Source organism: Fukomys damarensis, unplaced genomic scaffold, assembly GCF_012274545.1.
Source record: "Fukomys damarensis isolate Sample0158 unplaced genomic scaffold, DMR_v1.0_HiC HiC_scaffold_37, whole genome shotgun sequence".
NCBI classification, from domain to species: Eukaryota; Metazoa; Chordata; class Mammalia; order Rodentia; family Bathyergidae; genus Fukomys; species Fukomys damarensis.
The window spans coordinates 68335794-68353250 of NW_022900949.1; the positions used below are offsets into that span (position 1 = coordinate 68335794).

A 17457-nucleotide genomic window follows, 5' to 3' on the forward strand; every position below is an offset into this window, starting at 1 on the left:
TATATGAATTATATCATTGAATACCATCAACTCCCAATATCAGTTTGACAGTGATTACAGCTGATAAATGTTGTTACAGTTGATAACTGTTCTGTTGAAAGTTACCATGTAGACTCAAACTCTGAATCTTTGACTCACACACTGAAAGTGAATAATTATCTGTGAATAATGCTTGTCACAGTCATTAATACCAAACTTACACAGTCATTAATATCAAAGGTATTAAAGGCAAATATATAAAGTATAGATGTATTCGACAGAAACAAAGAATAGATTACTGGTGGACTGGGAGATGAGGGAGTATGAATTCAGCAACTTTAGGAAAAAGTCAGGGGCACAAAAGTACATATGATTGTGCTAACTGTATTCATCCCATATAATGCATTATTAATATTTCCACTTTATTAAGTATATTTGAAAGAAATTTCTAATTGAAAATTCTGTACCACAGCATCCCCTCATGACCCACTCTAGATAGCCAGCTGTCTGTGAGACCCTCTGAGGCTTCCATCACTTTCAAACACTGGGTTTTTTTCTTAATCTCTTTCATACATTGGGTTTCCATATATGATCAGTTTATACAAAAAAACAACAGATGAGAATTAATGTATTGGCCACATGGCATTCCTTGTGGATATTCTATAATGGATTGAAGGGAAATTCCAATTGTAGATATTTTACTTGTTTTTATTATAAACATCATAACAAATATACTTTTAGTTGAACCTACAAATATACACATAGGTTTATTTTTAACTTAAAGTCATCGAAGTGGGTGATGTGATAGTAATGTCAATAAGAAATATGGGATAGAGCAGGGTTTATGTACCACGACTGTTATGTAATTAACTGTGATTCTGAGGCAAAATACTTCAAGTACATATACTGCTTTATCTTTACAAGGAGAGTCACAGGACCAAAAGGACAATTCCATATAATAAATACAATTATGCAAGGAAGGGCTTAAATAGCACTGGAATACAGAAGGAGAAGATTTTAGATGGGGATATCAATAGGTGGAACAGGAAATACAGGAGGATCACAGGAAAAAGAGTACAGTCTGGTTAGTTTTAACTTAGCGTTTGTGAAAAGATCTGGTAGACATGTATGAGTGTCTAGTAGTGTTGATACTTGGCAGCAGCATTTACCATAGTTTTTATTACACCTCATAAAGACACTCATGAAAAAGGACTTCCAGAACTGCTTCAGAAAACGGCAAGAACAATGGGGTAAGTATGTTTGAAGTGAGGGCTGTATTTTGAAGGGGACTAATGGCAATGTGGTTTTCCTGCATAAATTTAATTTAAACATTCACTGTATATTTTGACATAACTTTTAAACAGTTAATTACACATATTCTGGTGCTTCACCTAAAGCAAAGAGAGATTAAGGAACATGCAACAAATACATGATAACTAAAATGCAATAGTTTTCACCGTAATGTAAGAGCAAACATCAAAAAGAGGAAAACTAAAGAGAATTCTGAAGAATATTTATATTTAAGAAGCCAAAAGACAAAGTAGAGGGAAGAGAGAGAGAGTCTGATTTCATAAAAGTCAACAGGCAAAATAAATGAATATTGAGGAAGGGAAGGAAATCAGCCAGGAGAAATAAATGTTGGAAAAGAGGCAAGAAGCTTTAAAATTTTTACATTTAAGAATCTGTCTAAGCCTGTCATGGTACCACATGCTTGCAATCCCAGCACTACAGAGGCTGAGGCAGGAGGATCACTGCAAGTTCAAAGTCAGCTTAGGCTACACAGTGGGACCTTGACTCAAAAAACAAGCAAACAAAAGAATCTGTCCAATCCAGGTACAAGAACTTAGAACACCAAACAGGCATCACCAGAAAAGAACCTCCACATGCCACATTATAGTTAAAATGCCAAGAGCACAGAACGAGGAAAGAAAGGTGTAGAGAAAGTGGGAAGGGTAGGGGAAAGGAAATACGGGAAAAGAAAAAAATATGAGAAAATGAAAAAATGGAAATAAAGTGTTTGTAAATGGGGAGGGGAGGAGGGGGTGAAGGGAGGGCAGGGACAAGAGGAAAAAATGAGAACCAAGACCTGTCATGTAAAGGTACAAGATCCCAGTAATGAATGTAACTGTACTGTATACCTAGAATGTACCAATAAACTCAATAAAAAGAAAAAAAAAAGAACAAGGAAAGAATATTGAAAGCTGTAAGAGCAAAAAGCCAAAATAAATCACTTTTATAAGCAAACCTATTAGAAAAACTACAGAATTATCTGCAGAAATTCGAAAGGTCAAAAACAGCAAGGAAAAATGTATTTCAAGCCCTGAAAGAAAATAATTGCCAACCTAGATTGCTATATCCAGCAAAGCTATCACTCAAAATTGAGGGAGAAATAAAGACCTTCTAAGATAAGCATAAAATAAAAAATAAAGAAATCTGTGACCACAAAACTAATATTGCAGAAGACATAGTCTTATATACTAAATATATATGAATATATATGGATGAACTATTCAAAATTGAGAAATCAAATATTAGTAAACAACAAAATGACAGGAATTCACATATACCTTTCTATAATGATTCTAAATATAAATAGCCTTAATTCTCCAATTAAAAAACACAAACTGGAAGACTAGATTACAAAATGAGACCCAAATCTTTGCTAACTGCAAGAAACATATCTCACCAGCAAAACACATACCTACTGGAAAACAATATTCTATGCAAATGGAATCCAAAAGCAAGCAGGAATAAGTACACTCTTATCCAACAAAGATTTCAAAATAAAATTATTTATAAAAGGGAAACAGGTCATTACATATTTATTTATAAACTATCAAGACACATCAATTGTAAATATATATGTGTGTGTGTGTGTGTGTGTGTGTGTTCCAAATTTCAGTGCTTAAAATTTCATAAAAAAAACATTACTCAATATAAAAGGACACATAGGCCCCATTACAGTGAGTGTATTCAATACTCCATTCTCAACAATAGATATGTCATTTAGACTAAAAAGATCAACAGTCACACTCTACACCAGAGATCAAATGAATTTAACAGACATCAACAAAACCTTCCATTCAACAATTACAAAATACACATTCTTGTCGGGCGTGGTGGTGCATACCTATAATCCCAGGGGAGGCTGAGGCAGGAGGAGCGCTGTGAGTTCGAGACCAACTTGGGCTACATAGTGAGTTCCAGTTCAGTCTCAACTACATAGTAAGACCCTGTCTCAAGCCCCGCAAAAAAAATATACATTTTTTTCAGCAGCTGATAGAACATTCTCCAAAATGAATCATATTTTAGACTATACATCAAATCCTAGCAAATACAAAACATTAAAATAATTTCTTACATCTTATCTAATAACAATGGAATGAAACTAGAAATCAATAAGGAGCAAATTTTTTAAAACTATACAAATTCACAGATATTGAACAATTTACTTTTGAACAATCAGTAGATCATTGAAAAAAATCAAGAGAAATTTTTAAAATTCTTATTATCAAATGAAAATGGAAACAAAACATACCAGGAATTTTGAGGTACAGCAAAGACAAGTTCTAAAAGAGAAGTTTATAGCTGTGAGTGCCTACATGAAAAAAAGAGAATTCTCATATAAATAACCTATGGATGCATTTCAAGGGCTTACAAAAACAGGAATAAACCAAAACCAAATTCAACAAAAGCAAAGAAATTATAAATATAAGCTAAAAATAATGAAATGACACTACAAAGAGCCAATGAAACAATGATTTGGCTCTTTGAAAAGATAAACAAGATTAATAAACTCTCAGCCAAACTAACCAGCTTTTGGCCAAACTAACCAAAAGAGAGAAAACCCAAACCAATGTCTAGTTAGAGATGAAAAAGAGGATGTTACAAGAGATACCACTGAAATCCAAAGGATCACTGAGAAGTCTTTTGAAAACCTATATTCTAGTAAATTGGAGAATCGAAAAGAAATAAATTTCAAGACACATATGACATACCAAAACTGGGCCAAGAAGATCTTTCAAAAAACATATTAACAATAAGCAATGAGATTGAAGGACTAATAAAAAGGTTCCCAACAAAAAAGTCCAAAGCTAGGTGGTTCACTGAATGAATTTTCCAGACCTTTAAAGAACTAAGGCCAATGTTACTCAAACTATTCCATGAAACAGAAAGTTAAAGAATGGTTCTAAACTCATTCTAACAATGCCAATATCATATCAAAATCAAACAAGGACAAAACAAAAAAATAAACTATAGACCAATATCCTTGATGAAAATAGATTTAAAAATCCTTAATAAAATACCTGCAAACCAAATTTAACCACACATTAAAAAGATTATACATTATGATTAAGTTGGTTTCACTCCAGGGATGCAAAGATGGGTCAACATATACAAATCAATAAATGTAATACACCACATAAAGCAGGGATAAAAATGACATAACTATCTATCTCAGTTGGCACATAAAAAGCCTTCAACAAAATTCAACATCATTTCATAATAAAAGCCCTGAAGAAACTAGGTATTGAAGGAAAACACCTCCTTAAAAAAAATTTACAACAAATACATAGCCATAAGCATACCAAATGGGGAAATCTGAAAGCACTTCCTCTACAACCGAGACACAAGGTCATCTACTCTCACTACTCCTCAATACAGGATTTGAAATTTTACCCAGAGGGGTCAGACAAGAGAAACAAAAGTAATACAAATAAGATGGAAAGAGGGCAGAGGATGTAGCTCAGCAGCACAGAGTCTGCCTGGCAAGTGAGAGTCTCTGAGTTCAATTCCCAGTACAAAAAAATGAAAAAAGAAGGAAATCAAATGATCCTTATTTGCAGATAATATGATCCTATACTTACCTACCAGAACACTTTTAAACTTGTTAAACAAATACAGAAAATAACAGAATACAAAATAATCATTTAAAAAATCAATAGCTTTTTTATATATCAATAATGAACTACTGAGAAAGAAATCAGGAAAACAATCCTATGCACAATAAAATACTTAGGAATCAATCTGAGTAGTGAAAAAACTTTTACAATGAAAATTATAGAACATGAAGGAAGAAACTGAAGAAGTCACTAGAAGATGGAAAGATTTATGTGCACAAATTGGTGGAATTATCAAAAGCAATCTACAGTTTCAATGCAATCTACACCAAAATTCCAATGACATTCTTTACAGCAGTAGAAAAAATCCTAAAATTTATATGAAACACAAAAGAACCAGAATGGCCACAGAAATCCTAAGCATAAAGAGTGAGCCTAGAAGTACACAATACACAATTTCAACATACATTAGAAAGCTATAGTAATAAAACAGTGTGAGGTGGGTGTGGTGGCACACACCTGTAATCCCAGCACTTCGGAGGCTGAGACAGGACTGCAGCAGCCTTCAGTGACAGCCTTGGCTACACGGTGAGTTAAAGGTTAGCCACAACTACATAGTGAGACTTTCTCAAAAAGCAAAAACAAAAACAACAATTTAAAAAAAAGTATGGTACTGGAATAAAAATAAACATGGAAACCAACAGAATAGCATAGAGGTCAATGAAACTCACACAACTATAGCCATCTGAGTCTTAAGGAAAGGGGTCAAAAACATATGTTGGAGAAAAGACAGCCTCTTTAACAAATAGTGCTGGGAAGGGCCAGGGATTTAGCTCAGTAGTGCCAATGCTTGCCTCACAAGCACAAGGCCTGGAGTCCAAGCCCTGGCACCACCACCCCCCAAAAAAAACAGTGCTGGGAAAATTGGATACTCATAGGTAGAAGCATGAAACTAAATATTATCTCTCACACACACCCTGGGCATGGAAGAGCCAAGGAGGAGAAACGTGCCAGAATCACAGCACTTCCCCTTCCCTGGCCACTGGCCTGTGCCAGTACCTGGATCTACACCACAAAGGTGCAGGGGGTCATAAAAGCCATTGTTCTGAGCTCCAGAAGATAGAGCAGAAGTGAACAACAGAAAGAGGGCCTCTCTTAGGCTCCTTGATGAAAACTGAAGCTCATGGGAAAAGTGAAGAAAATCTGCAATACAGGCACACAAGACCACCATAGTTGGTAAGTTGGAGGGATCAGCACCTCCCGTCGGAACATGGACTATCTTCAGGGGAAGGGCAGCTGGAACCTGCAGGAGAGTTCAACCCAGCGGGAGGTCAGGGAGGTCAACCTAGGCCTTGCAGCCAGATATCAGCCTGACTCTCAGGAGACTGCTGCTGGCTTGCTGAGACTAATGACTCAGATCTGCACACTGGTGCCCATGATGTCTATTGTGAAAGCAGAGACACACCCTGAAGGAGGCCCTTCATTTTTATTTTTTAATTTCAAAGTAATTTTTTCTCTTAATTTTAATTTTTATTTTTTCCTTCTCTTCAAATTTTTTTTCTTCTTTTTCTTTTCTTTTTCTCTCTCTTTTGCTCTCTCTCCTGATCTTTCCCACCTTGTTCTTCTTCTCTCTCCCTTTTTGTTCCTGATCCTGTCCTAATTTGGACTTCTTTTTTCTTTTTCTTTTCTTTTTTTTTCTCTCGATTGTCATTACCTTTTTGTTGTTGTTGTTTTTGTTTTTTGTTTTGTTGAGACTGACCTGGAACTCACTATTTGCCCAGGCTGGTCTCGAACTCACAGCAATCCTCCTGCTTCAGCCTCCCAAGGGGTGAGATTACAGAAATGTGCCTCCATGCCCAGCAGATTGTCATTACTTTTAAAGGAAAGTGAATACAGTTTCTAGCTTCCCTATTACTGTTAGGTTGTTCTGATCTTGTGTTTATTCTTTTGTTCTATCTTTTCCTCTCGTCTTCAACAGTTTCCTAGAGTTTGTGTGATCTTCCTGTGTCTTCTGCCTCACTTCTAAATATTCCCTATCCTTCTATCTATCCCTCCATCCCCAACTCCTTCTAAGCCCCTATCCCGAAGGGAAAAATTGCTATATTCAAGAGTTTATTCATTATAAACATTTTTGAGCTGGTCCTCGATTGTGATTTAATTCACATGGTTAAAAGTGATCAATTAATAACTACCATAAATTTTCATTTTCTAAGCTGTGCTTGATGCTACTGTTGTTGCTGATTGTATCACTTGGGCTAAGTGTTGTGATTGATCTAATCAGTTGTCCTTCCTGCTATACTGAAAATGAGATTGCCTAAGAGTCATTAGAGACTCCAAGCCTAAAGACCACCTAAACCTGGAAGAAAGCTCTGAGAAGCAATCATTCCATAAGGGTTCTAAATACAAGCAACAAAGATACTTACAAGAAGCAATACTGAAGTATCAATCCAGAAATTAAACAAAAAAGAATACTAAAAACAAAAATAAAAATGAGAAGACGCCTAAGGAAGGCACAAATCTAGACTTCTGGCTCACCAAAAGGCAATTTCTTTGGGAAATGAGGTGGAAAAATCTGATAATCAACCACCTGGGGACTCTTAACTGTTAGCACAGGAAGTAACAAAACAGATGAATGAGGCTCTAGAAAGATTCAAAACAGAAATAATTTCCCAGATAACTACAGAGATGCTAAGCAGAATGAAAGACATGATTAAAGACTCTAGAACAGAAACAGATTTTAAAAAAAAGATGAACTCAGTACCATGATGAAAAATAAAAGAGCCAACAACAGGAAAATAACGTGTAAAGGAGAAATCAATATAAATCAGTTATAGCCATCAAGGTTAAAGGCCTCAATTCACCAATCAAGAGAAACAGACTGGAAGAATGGATTAAGAAGCAAAATTCAACAATATGCTTATACAAGAAACACAGTTGAAAAGAAATTCCTCGACTGAAAGTAAAAAGGATGGAAAATAGTTCGCCATGTGACAGGAACACAGAAAAAAGCAGCAGTAGCTATCTTATTTGCAAAGTAGATTTCAAACCAAAACCAATTAAGAGAGACAAAGGAGGTCACTACATCCTTGTAAAGGGAACAATCCAAGAGGAAGAGATGACAATACTAGAACTGAACCAAGGTTTTAAACAAGTGTACTTAATATCTACAGAATGTTGCACCCCACAAAATCAGAATAAACATTCTTCTCGGTTGCACATGGGTCATTCTCCAAAATAAACCATACGCTAGCTCAAGAACATGTTTAATTAAATGCAAAGGAATTGAAGTTATCCCTGTATATTATCACACCATAGTGCAATTAAACTGGGAACAACAGCATAAGAAACCACAAGAACTTCACAAATACATGGAAACTGAATAACACTCTCCTGAACAACCAATGGGTCACAGAAGAAATTAGATAGTTTTTACAATTAAATGATAATGCCAATACAACATACAGGAATCTATGGGACACTATGAAAGCAGTTCTATGAGGGATATGCATAGCAGTGAATGCCCATACTAGGAAAACAGAGCAAGCTCAAAGGAACAATCTATTGCTGAAATTTAAGCTCCTAGAAAAAGAATAGCAAGACAAACCCAAAGCTCATAGAAGAAGGGAGAAAATTATAAAGAAGATCGGAGCAGAAATCAATGCAAAGGAGACTAAGAGAAGAGTACAAAAAAAAATCAAATCAAGGGGTTGGGTTTTTGAAAGAATACATAATCTCCATAAATCCTTAGCCAACCTTATCCAAAGAAAAAAAAAGGCTCAAATCCATGCAATTAGTTATGAAAAAGGTGAAGTCACAAGAAATCCAGCAGAAATCCAGAGGATCAATACATATTTTGAGAACCTGCACTCTAATAAAATGGAAAACACAGAAGAAATGGACAGATTCCTAGATACATTTGAATTACCAAAGTTGAACAAAGACACAAACATTCTAAACACCCCAATTACAATCAGTGAAACTGAAAACATAATTAAAAATTTACCAACAAAGAAAAGCCCAAGTCCTCATGGCTTCACTGCTGAATTCTACAAGACATTTAGAGAAGAACTACTGCCATTACTCTTTAAACTCTTCAATGAAATTGAAAGGGAAGAAATACTTGCAAATTCATTCCTGGGAGCAAGAGTTACTTTGATTCCAAAAGCAGAGAAAGACCCACCTAAAAAAAGAACTACAGGCCAATCTCCCTAATGAACATACATGCAAGAATCCTCAATAAGATACTGGCAAACAGAATACAGAAGATCATTAAGAAGATCATATATCCTGACCAAGGCGGATTTATCCCAGGGAAGCAAGGATGATTCAACATACCTAAATCAATAAATGTAATACACTATATTAACAGAGCCAAGGACAAAAAACCACATGATCATCTCAATAGTTGCAGGAAAAAGCATTTAACAAAATTCAACACCCATTCATGATAAAACCCCTACAGAAAATTGGAATAGATGGTCTTTATCTCAACCTGATAAAGGCTATTCATGAAAAACCAACATACTAAATGGTTCAAAACTAAAAACCTTCATGGTAAAATCAGGAACGAGACAAGGATGTCCACTATCACTACTCCTGTTCAATATATTTCTGGAAACATTAGCCACAGCAATGAGACAAGAAATAAAAGCAATAAAGATGGGAAAGGAAGAAGTTAAATTGTCATTATTTGATGATTATATGATACTCTACACAGAAGACCCAAAAAACTCCACCAAGTTTATGACTCTAGACTTAACTGACAGATACAGTAGACTAGCTGGATACAAGGTCAACACTCAAAAATCAACAGTCTTCTTGTAAACAATGGACTCACTGAGAGAGAAACTGGAAAAACAATTTCTTTCACAATAGCATCCAAAAAGATGAAATATCTAGGAATCAATCTAATGAAGAAAGTAAAAGACCTCTACCTTGAAAACTACAGCACTCTGAAAAAAAATACTGAAGAGGATATAAGAAAATAGAAAGTCACCTCTTGTTCCTGGGTAGGAAAAACTAATATAGTGAAAATGACCATACTTCCAACAGCATATTTCACGGAACTAGAGAAAACAATCCAAAAATTCACTTGAAACTAGAACAAACCCAGAATAGCAAAAGCAATTCTAGGCAACAAAGACAATGTAGGGGGCATCACAATGCCCAACTTGAAACTATACTACAAAGCCAATGTGATTTAAAAAGCAGCATGGAACTGGCAAAGGAGTGGGCTTGGGATTTAGCTCAGTGGTTCTGCCGCCTGCCTCAAAAGTGCAATGACCAAAGTTTGATCCCCAGTACCAAACAACAAAATCAAAAGTTTGAGTGTTGGCAAAGGAATAGACCTGATGATCAATGCAATAGATTAGAAGATACAGAAATAACTCCAGACATACTAAGCCACCTCATCTTTGATAAAGGAGTCAAACATCCTCATTGGAGGATAGATAGCCTCTTTAATACATGGTGCTGGAAAAAGTGGGTTTCAATTTGTCATAAATTAAAATTAGACCCATATCTTTGACCATGCACTAAAGTAAAATCTCAATGGTTCAAAGTTCTAAATATTAAAACAGTAACATGAGTAAATACCGAATAGTTTCTCTGGTGCGAATAAACTATAATAATACATAATAATGACAAGATGGAAATAAAGTGTTTGTAGATGGGGAAGGGAGGAGGGGGTGAAGGGAGGGCAGGGACAAGGGGAAAAAATGAGAACCAAGACCTGTCATGTAGAGGTACAAGATCCCAACAACGAATATAACTATACTGTATCCCTAAAATGTACCAATAAACTTAATTAAAGCTGAAAAAAAAAAAACAGAAACACTAAATGTGGTGGATGATAGGTTAGGTAGAACTCTCGAAGTCACTGGAACAGGAAAAAACTTTAAGAACAAAAAAACTTCAGTTGCACGGGAACTAGCATAAAGAATCTATAACTGGAATCTCATCTTATTAAAAAGCTTCTGAACAAAAAGAGAAACTACCAACAGAGCTAAGATACACCCTAGAACGTGGGAAAAATTTTTCACCAGCTGTTCCTCAGACAAAAGTCTAGTATCTAGAATATATAAAAAACTCAAAAATCAGACCCCCCCCCAAATTTGAAGACCCTATTCAAAAATGGGGATCTGAAATGAACAGACATTTCTGAGACAGAGAAGAAAAAGCAGCAAATAAACATATGAAAAAATATTTAACATCACTGGTCATTCAATAGATGTAGATGAAAACAATACTGACATTCCACCTCACCCCACAAAGAATGGCTGCTACCAAGAAATCAACCAATAATAAATGCTGACAGGGTTATGGGGAGAAAGGAACCCTTCTCCATTGTTGGTGGGAGTGCAGACAGGTGCAACCACTGTGGAAATCCATATGGAGATACTTCAAAGAACTAGGATTAGAGTCCCCATTTGGCCCAGCTATTCCCCTGCTGGGTACCTTCTCAAAAGAATTAAAAGAATCATATCACAGTAGTATATGTGCACCCATGTTTATAGCAGCATAGTTTGTAATATCTAAAACCTGGAAGCAGCCCAGCTTTGTCCATCAACTGGAGACTGGATAAAGAAGAAGTGGTTTTTCTATAAAATAGAGTACTACTCAGCAGTAAACAATGAGAAACTAGAGACATTTATAGCTAAATGGATACACACTGAGGCCATACTCAAGTGAAATAAATGGGACACACTTGAGTAAATATCGAATAGTTTCTCTGGTATGAAAAACTAAAAGTGTAAATAAGGATCAAAGTGTATAATAACTGAGAATGTGAAATAGAAAGAAAAGGTCTTAAGGAGTAGGGGAAGTAGGAGGGGTAGGGGAAAGGAAAGAAGAGGAAACAAAAAATGTGAGAAAAGGAAAAAATGGAAACAAAGTTTTGTAAATAGGGAAGGGTAGAATGAGTGAAGGGAGGGCAGGGGAAATGGGGAAAAAAATAAAAACCAAGATACATCATGTAAAGGTACAAGATCCCAATGATGAATGTAACTGTACTGTACACCTAAAATGCACCAATAAACTTAATGAAAAAAAAATATTGTCTGACACTTTACAAACATCAGTGGATCAAAGACCTAGATATAAGAACTGAAACTACAAAATTGCCAGAAGATATATAGGGAAAACACTTTAAAGTCATAGGCACAGGCAGACTTCCTCATTAGAGTTCAAATAGCACAGGAAATAATACAAAGAATCAGCAAATGGGACTATATCAAATTAAAGTTTCTGCACAGCAAAGGAAATAATCAACAAAGTGAAGGAACAGCCTACAGATTGGGAGAAAATCTTTGCCACCTGCTTTCCCAACAAAGGGTTAGAATCTAGAACACGTAACTGGCCATGTTGACATCAACCTATAATCCCAGCATTCTGGGAGGCTGAAGTACAAGGATTGAAAGTTTCAGCCTAGCCTGAGCAATTTAGCAAGACCCTGCTTCAAAAAAAAAAAAAAATTAAACTTGGTGCAAAGAACCTGCATTCCATATATTCCTCAAAAACAGGAATAGGTAAAGAAATCAAAACACTTCATACCAAAAAACAAATAGCCCAATCAATAAAAAGGCAAATGAATTGAACTTACACTTCTTGAAAAGCACAAATGGCCAATAAATATATGCAAAAATGTTCAAATGATTTAGCTATTCATAGCAGCATACACTTGTAATCCCAGAACTCCAGAGGCTCAGTAAGGCAGGAGGATCATGAATTCCAGACAAGCCTGGGCTACATAGTGAGTTCCAGATCATTTTATAAAAGAAGACCTCACCTCAAAAAGCAAAAAAAAAAAATTAAAATATTTCAAAAGAATACCAAAAATCAATAAATGTTTGCAAAGACACACTTCTACACTGATGGTGAGACTAAATAGTATAGCCACAGTTGAAATCAGTATAAAAGTTGGTCAAAAAATTAAAAATAGGGCCAGGAATTTAGCTTAGTGGTTCGGCCATCTACCTAGAAAGCACAAGGTCCTGAGTTTGATTCCCAGTACCAAAAATAAGTAAATAAATAACTTGGCCTACGACTTACCTGTATACTAAATGTTTATTGTGGCACAAAATCACATCAACAGACAAATGGATAAAGAAAACGTGGTGAACATATACACAAGTAAGTAGTATTCAGCTATAAAGAAAAGCAAAATTATTTTACTTGAACCGGAGAACTAAGGCAGACACTGAGAGACAAGTATCACTTGTTTCCCAAGTACATACAGTAGTACAGGTAGCACAATCGGGACTGGAAAACTAGTCACATCCAACCACTTACATTTGGGCAACATCCCAGTGCCATCTTTCTTTCCACTGTTCTAAGAAAAATAAAAAATATAGTAATGACCCAGGAAATCTCTAAAGCTCCAGTCCAGAGCACATGCCTGTTACATCTTGTGGCCTGACCTTCAGTAACCTTTTCCCCGCTAGAACTTTCTTTGTTAAAGATTCAAAAATATGGACTGCATCTCACGTATGTAATTTAATCAGCGTGAACTCTGAGACACACGTGTACTATGCCCGAGATGACTCAGCATCCTGTCAATCATTCCTGTCAGTCATATCCACAGGCTCAAGGAGACACAGGTGGAGGGAGGCTGTGCACCTTTTAAAATCCAAAATCCTGACTTATCTGTGTGCTGTGCTTTTTATTTCCTGTTGCCTCAACTCTACTTTTCTGTTCAGACCTTTCCTGAGCACATCTTCCTGTTACCTTCAATAAATATAGCTACTTTTTCTTTTACCATGGGATGTGCTCTTGAAATTCTTTGCATGCCTTATGCAAGAGCCTAGAATCTATCAGATCCATCATGCAGTATCACATGGATTCAAAGAAAAAGGAATGAAAGTAGAAGGGAGATTATTAGAAAGAAGGAAATAAGGGGAGGGTGGGGCAGATAATGGGAGAGATGGACGTGATCAAAATGTTGTAAGCATATATGATAATATCATATTGAAACTCAGTATTGTATATGATTAATGGGCACACACAAAAACAGAATGTCCAGCCAAACAATTTCATTTACTATATTCACTCTTGTCCTGATCAGCTTACTCCTTCCAAGGATGTACCCTGGTACCCTGCCACCTCTTTAACTTCACTCATGTGTTATCTAGAACCTAAACACACTCTCCTTTACCTTTGAAGAAGAATTTGGGGGAAAGCTACAAGTTCTATGAAACTGTATGAAAAATGTAGGTATGTATGAACATATACAGTTTCTATGAAAACATAGGCAGTTTCTATGCCGTTGTTAACACATTCTCAAAAAAGCACAAAGCTGTTTATTGTTGCTTTTTTTTTTTTGGTTTGTCTTCTTCTCCAAGAAGCCTTCTGAGGATAGCTTAAGGAGCTTATGTTAAAAAGCTGAAGAAGCTTAAATTCTTTGATATCTTCTCTTAGTACTTGACCCACAAGATAAGATAAATGTAGACTGGGCCGAGGATTTAGCTCAATGGTTCCCCTGCCTGCCTCACAAGTGCAAGGACCTAAATTCAAACCCCAGTACCAAAAAAAAAAAAAAAAAAAAAAAAAAAAAAAAAGATAAATGTAGACCTGTCTATTGCATAGGCAACATTAGTTTGTAGAAATGATTTCCCAATTGGTGAAAGCATTTATACTGAAAAGAATATAACTAAATTATAGAAGCTTGTCACAAAAACAAAGCTGGGCAGGGTGGTACACACTTGAAGATATAACCCTATGCTCCCAGACTGTATTCCCACAAAGCTAGGGAACCTGTTGCCAGGTTACGGCCTGATAATGTGAATGTCAATCAGAACCCCTGATCACTGATATTCACAAAGAGTGAGTGTTGTACCTTCTTTTCCTTTACAACTGCTGCAGCTTCTTCAACAGAATATAATAAAACATTTTTCTTGTAACATTCATCATCCCCAAACAGAACATATTAACCATGAAGATATTTCTTTAGAATCCTGCTTAGAAAATGAGAACACAAAAAACCTACTAGAATCTTACTGATTACAAAATCTACTTCTTTTCCTACTTTCCTGTTTTTTCCTTCTCTAGGTTCCTTCCCCACTTCCCCTTTTCTTTCTGTTACCCTCACATTAGCAAAGATAGAACATATTCATTCTGAATATACCTATAATCTAAAGAAACTTACACTACTTTCAAAGAAGTTGAAAGTACAGAATACGCAAGAATTCTTTAAGAACAACAAAGTATATTTCTAAAGACTGCTCATCATCACCATCCTTAGTCACATTTAATTTTCTGTACTGACAGAATTCTAATTATTAAGACATTTTAGGGAGGGCAGGGACAAGGGGAAAAATGAGAACCAAGACCTGTCATGTAAAGGTACAAGATCCCAATGATGAATGTAACTGTACAGCATACCTAGAATGTACCAATACACTCAATAAAAAAGACATTTTATATGAAACCAGCTTCCTGCCCTGTAAAAGAATTTTCCAACGGTCAAATTCTCATTCTATCCATTTGTGTGAAGTCCAGTGATTCCAGGTGGTCACCTTCCCCTTCCTCCCCACTTTGGGAGTTCCCTCAATGAATGCATGATCCTGTGTCTGAAGCTATCTGTTATCTCTGCAACTGTTATCTTTACTTCCTTGTTAACAGAAGACTCCCACACCTATGGGATACTTTGTTTCAATTAAACCGTGGGAAACTACCTGACCCCCACTAGCATAGCAAAGTTCTGCTCCTGTGAAATTCTGATTGTGCTCCCCCACTCCCTCACCCCTCCCCAAAGAGAAGAGTCCTTAAAAGGACTCTGCAAACTGCCTCTTTGTCCAGAGATTTGGAAGGCAAGAGCCACTCTAACTCCAGCTATGGTTAATAAAGGACTCTATTTTTTTAAAAAAATCTCATTCTACCTTTTCAGTCTGTACAATAATTCACCTAATGTTTTCTTGCAAATTTGTTTTAACTTTATTCTAAATTTAAGATTATAGGAATTAATGGAATAGAAAAATAAGCTGTAAGACACCATAAGGTAAGTGTTTTGCTTAATAGAAATGCCATAGTTTCTATAAAATTCATCAGAAAAAGCAAAAATAGTAAAGGGGGACTAAATGAAGAAAGCATGAAACTGTTAGAAATCAAGAGATAACAAACAATAAATTTAGCTGGGGATTCAGCTCAGTGGTGCCACATCTGTCTCACAAGCACAAGGTCCTGAGTTCGAGTTCCAGTGGTGGTGGGGGAGAAACATTAAATTTAAATCAAAATACAATTCAATCAGACCAATGATAAAAAGACAGTCTGAGAACAACAGGAACGATGTAATAATCTAGATATTACACATCTTTTAATAAAACAATTGCTAATTTTCCTAGTTATAATGACCTATTCTGGTTATCTGAGAAGTTATTTTTGGAGATGCCTAATAAAGTACTTATGAACAAAGTATCATGATAGCTATAATTTACAGTACTTCAGAAAAAAATAATACAAATTAAGTCTATGTGAAGATTACATTGATTCGTTATGCTATTTTGCTACTCTTCTATAAATGAGAATTTGCATACTGTTTCTGATCCAGTGAATAATTTTAACTCTTCAAGATATTTTCAGAAGGACTTCATCCTCATTTTTTAATGTATAATATATATAACATAAAATTGACAACTTTAAGCTTTTCAAACTGTACAGTTCATTAATCATATTTGCATTGTTGTGCAACCATCACCACTATCAACCTCTAGAATTTTCCTATCTTTCAAACTGAAACTTGGTATTCATTAAGCACTAATTACCCATTCCCCCTCCTCCAGGTCCTGGCAATCACTATTTCTGTCTCTAAGAATTCGAATATTGTAGGTACCTTAATAATTGGAATCATATATGTCCTTTTGTGGCTGCCTTATTTCATTAGTCCTGAAGATTCATCTATGTGGTAGCATATGTCCGAATTTCTTGCCTTTTTAGGCCAAATAATATTACACTGCATGTGTATACCACATGTTATTTATTTACTCACCCATCAACAGACATTTGAGTTGCTTCCACCTTTCACTTATTATGAACAAATATTTGCCTGAGTTCCTGTTTTCCATTCTTTGAATATACACCCAGAAGTAGAACTGCTAGATCATATGGTAATTGTGTTTAATATTACTTTAATAACTGCTACACCATTTTCATAGAGCCTATACCATTTTTCATTCCCACAAGCAATGCACAAGAGTTCCTCTTTTCTTCACATCCTTATCATGTTGTTTACTGTTTTGATATAGCCATTCTAATGAGTGTAAAATGGTGTCTCACTGGGATTTGGATTTGGATTTCCCTAATGATTACTGATAAGCACCTTTTCAGGTGCTTTCTGGCTATTTGTATTGTCTTTTTTTGGAAAAATTTCTCTTCAGGTCCTGGATTCATTTTTTTATCAGGTTGTTTTTGTTGTTGCTGAATCGTAAGAGTTCATTATATATTCTGAATATCCATCCCTTAACTGACACATGACTGTAAAATATATTCTGCAGGAAATATTATGTAGACTGTCTTGATTTTGTAGATGAATGCTGCCTTTTAATGCACAAAAGTTTTTAATTTTCATGAAATCCAATTACCTATTTTTTCTTTCGTTGCCTAAACTTTTGGCATCATATGAAAGAAATTATTGCAAAATCCAATG

General features: G+C 35.5%; 1 protein-coding gene across 3 annotated transcripts in view; it reads right to left on the bottom strand.

Moving 5' to 3' along the window:
• Rnf13 (ring finger protein 13) overlaps positions 1–17457 on the bottom strand; it is a 137232-nt gene that overhangs the window by 101400 nt on the left and 18375 nt on the right. The gene's annotated exons all lie outside the window — the stretch shown is intronic.